Source organism: Arachis hypogaea, chromosome 16 (genome assembly GCF_003086295.3).
Source record: "Arachis hypogaea cultivar Tifrunner chromosome 16, arahy.Tifrunner.gnm2.J5K5, whole genome shotgun sequence".
Lineage (NCBI taxonomy): Eukaryota > Viridiplantae > Streptophyta > Magnoliopsida > Fabales > Fabaceae > Arachis > Arachis hypogaea.
The window spans coordinates 49,165,719-49,177,029 of record NC_092051.1 but is presented as its reverse complement, the minus strand read 5'-3'; positions in this window follow the sequence as shown (position 1 = coordinate 49,177,029).

Sequence of the window (11,311 nt, the reverse complement as noted above, 5' to 3'; positions counted from 1 at the left end):
GAAAAGAAGTTGAAGGGGATTAAAAAAAAGTTTATGTTTAGAATTAAGATACATTTGATATCTTTTGAAAAAGGATTTGAAAAATTAGGATTTGTAACATGTTTATGCAAGAAATCATGAATTGAAACATAAAAAATGGAAAAATTTGAATTGAAAACGAAATTACCTACTCCCCACAATCCTGGCGTTAAACGCGCAACTTCTGCATGTTTTGGGTGTTTAACGCCCAACTGGTGCTTGGTCTGGGTGTTTAACGCCCAGCTATTGCTTCTAGCTGGCGTTAAACGCCAGAAACTCCTTTGTCATTGGGCGTTTTTCTGAACACCCAGGAGGCTGTAAATCCAGCGTTAAACACCTAGAAGCTGCTTCTTTCTGGCGTTTAATGCCCAGATGGCTATCTCTACTGGCGTTAAACACCCAGTAGATGCTCCTTTTGGGCTTTTAATGCCCAAAACAGCTCTTACTGGCTTTTTCGTACCAGTGAGCTTCTTTTTGCTGTTTTGTGCTCTGAATCCTTCTGTAACCCTGTGAACTTATGCAATTGATTCTTTACCTTGAAGATTATTAATATTGAACTTACATAATTTAAAAATAAATAAAATGAAAAATAGAATAAAATAAAATAACAGAAAGAGTTTTGCTAATGGCTGGGTTGCCTCCCAGCAAGCGCTTCTTTATTGTCTTTAACTGGACCTTGCTGAGCTTTTAATCTAGCTTCAGCCTTGAGCACTCTTGCTCAACATTGCCTTCAAGATAATGCTTGATTCGCTGTCCATTAACAATGAACTTCTTATTAGAGTCAATGTCTTGAAGCTCCACATAGCCCTATGGTGACACACTTGTAATCACATATGGTCTCCTCCACCGGGATTTCAGTTTCCCGGGGAATAGCTGGAGTCTAGAGTTAAACAGAAGGACCTTCTGTCCTGGTTCAAAGACCCTAGATGACAGTTTTCTATCATGCCACCTTTTTGCTTTCTCTTTGTAAAGCTTGGCATTTTCGAAAGCAGTGAGTCTGAATTCCTCTAGCTCATTCAGCTGGAGCAATCTTTTTTCTCCAGCTAATTTGGCATCAAAGTTCAGGAATCTGGTTGCCCAGTAGGCTTTGTGCTCCAGTTCCATGGGCAGATGACAGGCCTTACCATACACAAGCTGGTATGGAGAGGTCCCTATAGGAGTCTTGAATGCTATTCTGTAAGCCCACAAAGCATCATCCAAGCTTCTTCCCAATCCTTTATACGGGTACTTACAGTCTATTCCAGGATTCTTTTTAGTTCTCTGTTAGAGACTTCAGCTTGCCCATTTGTCTGTGGATGATATGGAGTTGCCACCTTGTGGCTAATTCCATACCGGACCATGGCAGAGTAAAGCTGTTTGTTGCAGAAGTGGGTGCCCCCGTCACTGATTAGTACTCTAGGGACACCAAACCTGCTGAAGATATGTTTCTGGAGGAACTTCAGCACTGTCTTAGTATCATTAGTGGGTGTGGCAATGGCCTCTACCCATTTGGATACATAGTCCACTGCAACCAGAATATAAGTGTTTGAGTATGATGGTGGGAAAGGCCCCATGAAGTCAATACCCCATACATCAAACAACTCAATCTCTAAGATTCCTTGTTGAGGCATGGCGTAACCATGAGGCAGATTACCAGCTCTCTGGCAACTGTCACAGTTACGTACAAACTCTCGGGAATCTCTATAAAGGGTAGGCCAGTAGAAGCCACGTTGGAGGACCTTGGTGGCTGTTCGCTCACCTCCGAAGTGGCCTCCATATTGTGACCCATGGCAATGCTATAAGATCTTCTGTACTTATTCTCTAGGCACACACCTTCGGATTATTCCGTCTGCACATCTCTTAAAGAGATAGGATTCATCCCACAAGTAGTACTTTGCATCAGTAATTAATTTTTTCTTTTGTTGCCTACTGTACTCCTTGGGTATGAACCTTGCAGCTTTATAGTTTGCAATGTCTGCAAACCATGGTATTTCCTGAATGGCGAACAAATGCTCATCCGGAGAGGTTTCAGAGATCTTAATAGAGGGAAAGGACGCCCCTTCTACTGGCTCTATCCGGGATAGATGATCAGTGATGAGCGGATATTTTATACGCTTTTTGGGGTTAATTTCATATAGTTTTGAGTATGTTTTAGTTAGTTTTTAGTCTATTTTCATTAGTTTTTAGGAAAAATTCATATTTCTGGACTTTACTATGAGTTGTGTGTTTTTCTGTAATTTCAGGTACTTTTCTGACTGAAATTGAAGGAGCTGAGCAAAAACCTGATTAAGGCTGAAAAAGGACTGCTGATGCTGTTGGATTCTAACCTCCCTGCACTCAAAGTGGATTTTCTAGAGCTACAGAACTTGAAATGGCATGCTTCCAATTGCGTTGGAAAGTAGACATCCAGGGCTTTCCAGCAATATATAATAGTTCATACTTTGCACAAGGATAGACGACGTAAACTGGCGTTAAACTCCAGTTCTCTGCCCAATTCTGGCGTCCAGCGCCAGAAAAGGATCAAAAGCTGGAGTTGAACGCCCAAACTGGCATAAAAACTGGCGTTCAACTCCACAAATGGCCTCTGCACGTGAATTACTTAAGTCTCAGCCCAGCACACACCAAGTGGGCCCCAGAAGTGGATCTCTGCATCATCCATCATAGTTTACTCATTTTTTGTAAACCTAGGCTACTAGTTTAGTATTTAAACAACTTTTAGAGACTTACTTTGGATCTCATGACATTTTAGATCTGAACTTTGTACTCTTTGACGGCATGAGTCTCTAAACTCCATTGTTGGGGGTGAGGAACACTGCTGTGTCTCGATGAATTAATGCAAGTATTTCTGTTTTCTATTCAAACACGCTTGTTCCTATCTAAGATGTTCATTCGCGCTTAACTGTGATGAAGGTGATGATCCGTGACACTCATCACCATTCTCAACCCATGAACGTGTGCCTGACAACCACCTCCGTTCTATATCAGATTGAATGAGTATCTCTTAGATCTCTTAATCAGAATCTCCGTGGTATAAGCTAGAATTGATGGCGGCATTCATGAGAATCCAGAAAGTCTAAACCTTGTCTGTGGTATTCCGAGTAGGATTCAAGGATTGAATGACTGTGACGAGCTTCAAACTCCTGAAGGCTGGGCGTTAGTGACAAACGCAAAGGAATCAAGGGATTCTATTCCAACCGGTGATTAGCCGTGCTGTGACAGAGCGCGTGAGCGTAGTTTTCACTGGAAGGATGGAAGGTAGCCATTGACAACGGTGATCCACCAACACACAGCTTGCCATAGGAGGATGTGCGTGCGTGAACAAGAAGACAGGGGATAGCAGAGATTCAAAAGACAAAGCATCTCCAAAACTCCAACATATTCTCCATTACTGCATAACAAGTAACCTTTAATCCATGCTCTCTTGTTTATTTGCAATTCAACTGATAAACATAATTGACTTCCTGACTAAGATTTACAAGATAACCATAGATTGCTTCAAACCAACAATCTCCGTGGGATTCGACCCTTACTCACGTGAGGTATTACTTGGACGACCCAGTGCACTTGCTGGTTAGTGGTACGAGTTGTGAAAAGTGTGATTCACAATTCGTGCACCAAGTTTTTGGCGCCGTTGCCGGGGATTGTTCGTGTTTGAACAACTGACGGATTATTTTGATGCTTAGATTCGGAAAATTTTTCTTTTTGGTTTAGAGTCTCTTATTATTGTTCTTGGTTAAAAATATCCTTCTTTAAAACAAGTGTTACATTTACTGCCCAATTGGCTAGAGCGTTAGTCTAAGCCCGTGGCAGTTTGGTACACTCTTTTTAAAATCTTTTTCAAAAATAATATTTTCTCTATTAAATTTTGTGCCAAACTTTAAGTTTGGTGTTTTCCTGTTGATTTCCCTTGATTTTCGAAAATTTTGGTTTGGTTTTCTAAAAATTTTAAGTTTGGTGTTCCTTCTTCATGTTCTTGTGTTCTTGTGAGTCTTCAAAGTATTCTTGAGTTTTTCTAGTGTCTTGATCTTAAAATTTTTAAGTTTGGTGTTCCTTAGTGTTTTCCCTCCAAAATTTTCGAAAATAAGGAACATTAGATCTAAAAATTTTAAATCTTGTGCTATCTTATTGTTTTTCTCTTTCCTTTTAAAAATCAAAAATATCTTTTCTCTCTATTTTAAAAGCAAATTTTCAAAATCTATTTCTAAAATTCAGATTTTTATTTTAAAATTTAAAACCTTTTTCAAAAAAATCATCATATCTTTTTCAAAATTTCCTAACCACTTTCTCTTTCCTCACTTTTTCGAAAATCTTTTACTCATTTTTTATTTATTTTATTTTGATTTATTTTATTTTCGAAATAAATTAATAAATAAATAAATAAAAATATTCTTTCTATTTTACATCATCTCCCTTTCTCCATCATGGACCTAAGCGGAAATGAACAGTCCAGGAGGACTCTGGGGTCATATTCTAACCCCTCTACTGCTTCATATGGGAGTAGTATCTGCATACCCTCCATTGGAGTCAGTAGCTTTGAGTTGAATCCTCAGCTCATTATCATGGTGCAGCAAAGCTGCCAGTATTCTGGTCTTCCACAGGAAGAACCTACAGAGTTTCTGGCACAATTTTTACAAATTGCTGACACAGTACATGATAAGGAAATAGATCAGGATGTCTACGGACTATTACTGTTTCCATTTGCTGTAAAAGATCAAGCTAAGAGGTGGTTAAATAACCAACCTAAGGCCAGCATAAAGACATGGAAACAGCTGACAGAAAAATTCCTGAATCAATATTTCCCTCCAAAAAGGATGACACAGCTAAGGCTGGACATCCAAGGCTTTAAACAAGGAGATAATGAATCTCTTTATGATGCCTGGGAGAGATACAGAGAGACGCTACGAAAATGCCCCTCTGAAATGTTTTCCTAGTGGGTTCAGTTAGACATCTTCTACTATGGGCTTGCAGAAGGAGCTCATATGTCTCTAGATCACTCAGCTGGTGGATCTATCCACATGAGAAAGACAATTGAAGAGGCTCAAGAGCTCATTGATACAGTTGCGAGGAATCAGCATCTGTACCTAAGCAGCAACCCTTCCATGAATGAAGAGGTTAAAATAGTAACTGCTGAACTCAGTCCTGTGAAACAAGCTGCTGAATTTAATCAGCAATTGGACTTTCTAACAAAGCAGCTAGCCGAATTTAAAGACAGGTTACAAGAGACAAGGATGGCTAATATACATATGGACGAACAGTTTAAGCAAACAAAGCAGCAGCTGTCAAGGTAAATAGCAGAAGAATGCCAAGCAGTTCAACTAAGAAGTGGGAAAACACTGAATATCCCACCTCAAGGCAGCAAAAAGCTAAGAAATGAGCAAACCACCCAAAATTCACCTGAGGACAGTAAGAGCCCAGGGAAAAACAATTCTGGCGCTAAAACGCCAGAAAATTGGTGGAAGGCTGGCGCTGAACGCCCAGACCATGGCCAAAACTGGCGTTCAACGCCAGAAACAAGGCAGGACTGGCGTTCAACGCCAGAAATGGGCAAGGATCTGGCGTTGAACGCCCAAAATGGGCAAGATCTGGCGCTGAACGCCCAAAATGGGCACAATTCTGGCGTTCAGACGCCAGGAGCAGACAAAGATCTGGCGTCCAGTTTCACTCCAGCTTCTAACTCTAGCACTCAACTGCCAGTGAGGGATCAGACACACACAAATGGTGATGACAACTTCTCTAAAATGGCTTCTTCAACCACTTCTGTAGGCAATAAACCTGCAGCAACTAAGGTTGAAGAATATAAAGCCAAGATACCTTATCCTCAAAAACTCCGGAAAGAGGAGCAGGATAAGTAATTTGCTCGCTTTGCAGATTATCTCAGGACTCTTGAAATAAAGATTCCATTTGCAGAAGCACTTGAGCAAATACCTTCTTATGCCAACTTCATGAAAGAGATCTTGAGTCACAAGAAGGATTGGAGAGAAACAGAAAGAGTTCTCCTCACCGAAGAATGCAGTGCAGTCATTCTGAAAAGCTTTCCTGAAAAGCTTAAAGACCCGGGGAGTTTTCTGATACCGTGCGTATTAGAAGGTAATTGCACCAAGACAGATTTATGCGATCTTGGGGCAAGCATCAACCTAATACCTGCATCCACTATCAGAAAGCTTGGCTTAACTGAAGAAGTTAAACCAACCCGGATCTGTCTCCAACTTGCTGATGGTTCTACTAAATACCCATCAGGCGTGATTGAAGACATGATTGTCAGAGTTGGGCCATTCGCCTTTCCCACTGACTTTGTTGTGCTGGAAATGGAGGAGCACAAGAGTGCTACTCTCATTCTAGGAAGACCCTTCCTAGCAACTGGACGATCCCTAATTGACGTCCAACAGGGGGAAATAACCCTGAGAGTCAATGATGATGAGTTTAAGTTGAATGCTGTCAAAGCCATGCAGCATCCAGACACATCAACAGACTGCATGAAAGTTGATCTTATTGACTATTTGGTAGCAGAGATCAACATGGCTGAGAGTTTTGAATCAGAGTTGGAAAACATCTTTAAAGATGTTCAGCCTGATTTAGAAGATTCAGAGGACATGAAAGAGCCTCTGAAATTTCTTCTGGAAGAGGAAAAACCTCCTAAACCCGAGATCAAGCCATTACCACCATCCTTGAAATATGCGTTTCTGGGAGAAGGTGACACTTTTCCAGTGATCATAAGCTCTACTTTAAATTCACAGCAAGAGGAGGCACTTATTCAAGTGCTAAGGACACACAAGACAGCTCTTGGGTGGTCCATAGGCGACCTTAAGGGCATAAGCCTAGCTAGATGCATGCACAAACTTTTATTGGAGGATAATGCCAAACCAGTGGTTCAACCACAGAGGCGGCTAAATCCAGCCATGAAAGAAGTGGTGCAGAAAGAGGTCACCAAATTACTGGAGGCTGGGATTATTTATCCTATTTCTGATAGCCCCTGGGTGAGCCCTGTTCAAGTCGTCCCAAAAAAGGGAGGCATGACAGTGATTCATAATGAAAAAAATGAACTGGTTCCTACAAGAACAGTTACAGGGTGGCGCATGTGTATTGACTACAGAAGGCTCAATACAGCCACCAGAAAGGATCATTTTCCTTTACCATTCATAGACCAGATGCTAGAAAGACTAGCAGGTCATGATTATTACTACTTTTTGGATGGCTACTCAGGCTATAACCAGATTGCAGTGGATCCCCAGGATCAAGAGAAAACAGCATTCACATGTCCATCCGGAGTGTTTGCTTATAGAAGGATGCCATTTGGGCTATGTAATGCGCCTGCAACCTTCCAGAGATGCATGCTCTCTATTTTCTCTGATATGGTGGAAAAATTTCTGGAAGTCTTCATGGATGACTTCTCAGTATATGGAGACTCATTCAACTCCTGTCTTGATCACCTGAAACTTGTTCTGAAAAGATGCCAAGAGACCAACCTAGTTTTAAACTGGGAAAAGTGTCACTTCATGTGGACTGAAGGAATTGTTCTTGGGCATAAAATCTCAAACAAGGGAATAGAGGTAGATCAAGCAAAAATAGAAGTAATTGAAAAATTACCACCACCTGCCAATGTTAAGACAATCAGAAGCTTTCTGGGGCATGCAGGATTCTATAGGAGGTTTATAAAGGATTTTTCAAAAATCGCAAAACCTCTAAGCAATCTGCTAGCTGCTGACACACCATTTGTGTTTGACACAGAGTGCGTGCAGGCGTTTGAAACGCTGAAAGCTAAGTTGGTCACAGCACCAGTCATCTCTGCACCAGACTGGACATTACCATTTGAGCTAATGTGTGATGCCAGTGATCATGCCATTGGTGCAGTATTGGGACAGAGGCACGACAAGCTTCTGCATGTCATTTATTATGCCAGTCGCGTTCTAAATGATGCCCAGAAAAATTACACAACCACAGAAAAAGAACTACTTACAGTGGTTTACGCCATTGACAAGTTCAGATCATACTTAGTAGGATCAAAAGTGATTGTGTATACTGACCATGCTGCTCTTAAATATCTATTCACAAAGCAGGATTCAAAACCCAGGCTCATTAGATGGGTATTGCTTCTGCAAGAATTTGATATAGAAATAAGAGACAGAAAAGGGACAGAGAAACAAGTGGCTGATCATCTGTCACGGATAGAGCTAGTGGAAGGGACGTCCCTCCCCTTTCTTGAGATCTCTGAGACGTTTCCTGATGAGCATTTATTTGCCTTTCAAGAAGCACCATGGTTTGCCGATATTACAAACTATAAAGCTGCAAGGTTCATACCCAAGGAGTACAACAGGATACAAAAGAAGAAATTAATTACTGATGCAAAGTACTACTTGTGGGATGAACCTTATCTCTTTAAGAGATGTGCAGACGGAATTATCCGTAGGTGTGTGCCTAGAGAAGAAGCTCAGAGGATCCTGTGGCATTGCCACGGATCTCACTATGGAGGCCATTTCGGAGGTGAGCGAACATCCACCAAGGTCCTCCAATGTGGCTTCTATTGGCCCACACTCTATAAAGATTCCCGAGAGTTTGTACGTAATTGTGACAGTTGCCAAAGAGCTGGTAATCTGCCTCATGGTTACGCCATGCCTCAACAAGAAATCTTGGAAATTGAGTTATTTGACGTATGGGGAATTGACTTCATGGGACCTTTCCCACCATCATACTCAAACATTTATATTCTGGTGGCAGTTGACTATGTATCAAAATGGGTTGAGGCTATTGCCACACCCAACAATGATACTAAAACAGTGCTGAAGTTCCTCCAGAAACATATCTTTAGTAGGTTTGGTGTCCCTAGAGTACTAATCAGTGATGGGGAACTCACTTCTGCAATAAACAGCTTTACTCTGCCATGGTTCGGTATGGAATTCGCCACAAGATAGCCACTCCATATCATCCACAAACCAATGGGCAAGCTGAAGTCTCTAATAGAGAATTAAAGAGAATCTTGGAACGGACAGTAAGTACCCGTAGAAAGGATTGGGCACGGAGCTTGGATGATGCTCTGTGGGCTTACAGGACAGCATTCAAGACCCCTATAGGAACATCTCCATACCAACTCGTGTATGGTAAGGCATGTCACCTGCCCGTGGAACTGGAACATAAGGCCTACTGGGCAACCAGATTCCTAAACTTTGATGCCAAACTAGCAGGAGAAAAACGATTGCTCCAGCTAAATGAGCTAGAGGAATTCAGATTCACAGCTTTCGAAAATGCCAAGCTTTATAAAGAAAAATAAAAAAAGTGGCATGACAGAAAGCTGTCATCTAGAATCTTTGAACCAGGACAGAAGGTTCTGTTGTTTAACTCTAGACTCAGGCTATTCCCCGGGAAATTGAAATCCCAGTGGAGGGGACCATACGTGATTACAAGTGTATCACCATATGGTTATGTGGAGCTTCAAGATATTGATTCTGATAAGAAGTTCATTGTCAATGGACAGAGAATCAAGCATTATCTTGAAGGCAACATTGAGCAAGAATGCTCAAGGCTGAAGGTAGATTAAAAGCTCAGCAAGGTCCAGCTAAAGACAATAAAGAAGCGCTTGCTGGGAGGCAACCCAGCCATGGGGCAACAATCCTCTAAGCATTTTGCCCTATTTCTATTTTTATTTTTATTTGCTTATATAGAGTTCATTGATAACAAGGTAAATAATCATTTACAGAAGACCTCGGCACACAAAACAGAGAAAAAGAGCTCACTGGCAAGAAAACGCCAGTAAAGGTATATTTTGGGCGTTCAACGCCCAAAATGGGCATCCACTGGGCGTTGAACGCCAGTAATGGTAGCAATCTGGGCGTTCAACGCCAGAAAGGGCACCCACTGGGCGTTGAACGCCAGTAATGGCAGCAGTTGGGCGTTGAACGCCCAGGAGAGCAGCATTTGGGCGCTGAACGCCCAAAACAGGCAGTGTTTGGGCGTTCAAACGCCAGGATAGCAAGGAGGAGCCAAATCCATTTTTTCACACCTATTTCCATTCTAATTTCAAATTTTATGTTTCAATGCATGAGTTTTACATGAACATGTTAAGAACCCTGATTTCTAAAATCCTTAATTTCTAAAAATTCATTTTTCCAAATTCAATCCAACTCTTTTCAAATCTTTTCTGAAAACAAATCTATCTTTTTCACTCTAAAATCTTTTCAAATAATCCATATCTTTTTCAAATCTTCATATTATCTTTTCAAAATTCAGATTTATCTTTTTCAAAAATCTATCATATCTTTTCAAAATTAAACTATATCTTCTATCTTATCTTTTTCAACTCAATCTTTTTATCTTATCTTTTCCAATTTTTTGAAAACCCACCCCCCCATCCTTTTAAATTTAGATTCGGCCTCCCTCCTCCTCCATCAACAATTGCACCTAGCTCTCCTTCTATCCCTCTCCTTTCTTTTCTTTTGCTTGAGGACAAGCAAACCTCTAAGTTTGGTGTGTTTATCCTAGATCACTAAGATCATGGCTTCTAAAGGAAAACAACCCACTCCAAGAGGCAAGAAAGAGAGCGTTCTAAAACCACTTTGGAATCAAGGGAAGTTCTTATCTAAAGAACATTCAGACCATTATCTTAAAGTAATGGGTTTGAGATCAGTGATCTCGGAAGTTAGATTCGATCTGAAAGAAGATGAATATCCGGAGATCCAGGAGCAAATTCGAATCAGGAACTGGAAAGTCCTAGCTAATCCTGAAACGAAAGTAGGAAGGAACATGGTCCAGGAGTTCTATGCTAATATGTGGCAGACTGACAAGCAAAAACTATCTGGAACTGCCTTCTATGAATTTGGACCATGGTCAGAGGAAAGATTGTTCATACCACCCCTGACAAGATCAGAAGATCTTAAAGCTACCTCAGCTAAAGGATGATCCAGACTCCTTCAACAGGAGGATGATGAGAGCAGACATTGACCTGGATAAGATTCTAGAGGACATATGTATCCCTGGAGCCAGTGGACCACCAACACAAAGGGTGTCCCAAATCAACTCAAGAGAGAGGATCTCAAACCAGTCGCCAGAGGATGGCTGGACTTCATTGGGCGTTCTCTGTTGCCCACTAGCAACGTTCTGAAGTCACAGTTAAAAGAGCAGTGATGATCCATTGCATCATGATGGGAAAGGAAGTGGAGGTTCATCAGCTGATTTCAACTGAACTCTACAAAATTGCTAACAAAAATTCTAAAGAGGCCAGGTTGCTTATCCAAGCGTGATTTCTCTGCTCTGCAAGGACGCTGGAGTAAGGAGGGAATAACTGAGTATATCCCAATTGAAAGCCTATTACCAAAGCATCAATGGA